This window comes from Sciurus carolinensis, chromosome 5 (assembly GCF_902686445.1).
Source record: "Sciurus carolinensis chromosome 5, mSciCar1.2, whole genome shotgun sequence".
NCBI classification, from domain to species: domain Eukaryota; kingdom Metazoa; phylum Chordata; class Mammalia; order Rodentia; family Sciuridae; genus Sciurus; species Sciurus carolinensis.
Window position 1 is genome coordinate 121,296,238 of NC_062217.1, and position 2,698 is coordinate 121,298,935.

The 2,698-nt window shown below is 55.4% G+C and overlaps 1 non-coding gene across 1 annotated transcript; it reads right to left on the reverse strand.

Moving 5' to 3' along the window:
- Positions 1–2,339: 2,339 nt before the first annotated feature.
- Trnad-guc (transfer RNA aspartic acid (anticodon GUC)) lies at positions 2,340–2,412 on the reverse strand. Its single transcript has one exon. It is a non-coding gene; the product is annotated as a tRNA-Asp (tRNA).
- Positions 2,413–2,698: the final 286 nt, after the last annotated feature.

Below are 2,698 nucleotides of genomic sequence, written 5' to 3' on the forward strand. Positions count from 1 at the left end.
TGCTCACCATGAGAAGACGCAGGCTCCTGGGGCTGAGCTCCTGGACCACGCTGGGGGTGGCAAGTGGTCTGCTTGACAAAGGTCTGTGTTAACCAGGGTGACATTCATTCCACAGGCTTAACAACAGGGGCTTCAGGGACTCTGTGCTGTCAGTTAAGTGAGTCCCAGGAGCCTCTGGGTGTGTAGCCACCAAGCAGAGACTCTACCAGAACCTATTCTGGTAGAGCTATTCTTTTCCTCCTAGGTGTTTTCATTATCTATCCCTCTTTCTGGGATGATGGGACCATGTGGTTCCATCTCTTCCCACACTTTTCTGGATTTATTTTTCAAAGCTTTTATTTAAGGCCCATCCACTGCTCAAGAATCTTCAATGGCTTCCCTTTGCCTTGAGGAAAAATCCCAACTCTTCAGTCATTCACGGCTCCTGAAGATGGCTGCTCGCTCCCTCTGCAGGTGGATTTCCTTCCCCTCCAAGCCGGCCCCTCACAACTGCTTCCTCTCTGTGCCCCCAAATGACATGCTCTTCCTCTCCTGGGCATTGGCTAAGCACACCCCCTCCCCAAAATAGCTCCTCATCTTCTTCACTGCTAAAATCCCGCATTGGTCTAGAAGCCTCCAGAACACACCAGCCCTCGGTCACCCACTTTTAAATGTCCTACAGCGATCCTTTTTCCACCAACTCTTGTTCATGGGCCACAAGGCACTGCCTTTGGTCTGCTTCCCAGGAACCCAGTCACACTTGATCTTAGACAAAAGGCCGAGGAGGGATAAAATCCACCTCCTGATGTTAGGTGTCAGATTCACAAACGTCAGTGCGCCCACAACCGCCTGGGGATCTTGTTCAAATCCTGACTCAGGAGGCCCGGGAAGAGGCCGGGTCAGTTCCCAGGTGATGCTGCTGGTCCTGCGACCCATCCTGGAGTAACAGGGCCGGAGCGTCTGTCAGAGTGTCCAGCCCTTGGTTCTCAATCCTGGAACCTCACCACACCTTGCCCGGCTCCCAGTCTCCTTCCGCTGTGGGTGCAGGTGGAGGGCGGCCCGGTATGTTTATAGAGCTCCCCAGGAGATTGGTGAGCGCTCCTGGCTAGACCCTTCCCTCCCCTGGCCAGTGCGTTTTTAATGTAGAAGTTCTTGGAGGACAGAGATCTGACTCCAGAGGCAAAGGGAAGACCAGAGAAGCCAAAGCACCACAGCCTTCGGCGGGTGGGTGTCCACTGACTGCCGGGGCACTTGGAGGGTGTCGAAAGAAATCACCAGCCCTGATGGCCCCAGGGTCAAGGCATCCCTAAGCCTGCCACCACCACCCAGACCAAGGCACAGACAGAGCACGCATGACTCAGGAGGGACCAGGATTCCGACCCAAGCAGAGGTTTGACCAGGAGCTCCCTCCTCCCACCACCATCTGGGTACCAACATGCCAAGGACTCCTGCCCTGGCACCCAGGAAACGCTGCTGAGCTGTTAGAAGGCACAGCGCGCCCTCTGCTGGGATGTTCGAGTTATTTCTCCCCTGGGGATTCCCAGGCAGGAGGAGACCCAGGACTCAGAGGGTGCAGGCAGGGAAGGGCGCTGGTACCTGTGGCCTTTAAACCTCCTCAGAACAGGGGAGGTCAGGGGAGGGGGCAGGGAAGGCTGCTCTGTCTTTTCTCTGCCTCCTGATTCCAGGGCCACAGAGCAGAGGTCAGGTGGGGAGAGGTAGCACGCCGATCTCCTCATCATCCAGTCACACAGTGCGTCCAACCTTCTCCTGCGACCGTAACCATCAGCATCGACCTGCAGTGGCTGGTGCTTAGAGGGAACAGGACTGAGGCCTGACTTTGGCTGTGTCCCCAGAAAGGCTTAGTTGTCTGAGAACCCACAGTTCCTGGTCTGCACTCCCTCTTGGTGTATAATGCTCTGGGGTCCGTGTGCGGGCAGTGTTAGGATCAGGGGTGATCCTATAGGGCCTAGAACTCAGTCTGGGCTAGGATGGGGGTCAGCTTCGACTGGGGGCTGGCATTATTCTTACAGAGTCAGAGTCAGCCCGGGTCCAGGGCCCAGGTGAGCAGGCCAGCAGGGCCATCTCACTCAAGGCCAAGGCCGTGCATCTGGCCACAGAGGAGGAGCCCCAGGCAGGAGAGGATGGCAGAGAAGGTAGAGCCTGCCCTACACTCTCCTGGTTTCCCCAGGATGGCTGCTCTGAGCTTTCACGTCACGTACAGGACAAAAGTTTGGGATCAGCACACAGTACATTAGAGGTCAGCGCCAGGGCTTGCTTCCACCATGGGCCCAACGCCATGGCTCTGTCTCAAGGTGCAGTGCCTCCCCGTAATCTCTACTGGATTTATTTTATTTTTCTTTTGGCGGTGCTGGGGATTGAACCCAGGGCCTTGTGCTTGACAGGCAAGCACTCTACCAACTGGGCTATATCCCCAGCCCCTGGATTTCTTGTAAAGACATGTTCTTGGTCCAAAAAAAAGACCAGGCGAGGGTGGGAAATACTGAGGAGAGGGGTTCAACATTATTTGGGGTGGAGAATTAGCATACGAACAGGTGCAGTGACTGAGGCTACTGTAGACCGGGTATGTGGAACACGGGGTCAGAGGGCAGGCTTCACAGTCTCTGGAGTCCACAAACCCACCTGGAATCTTATGGGACTTGTGCATGTCTGATTTTCTGGGGTGCCCATCAGATTCTCTAACGGTTTAGAATCCTTGCCA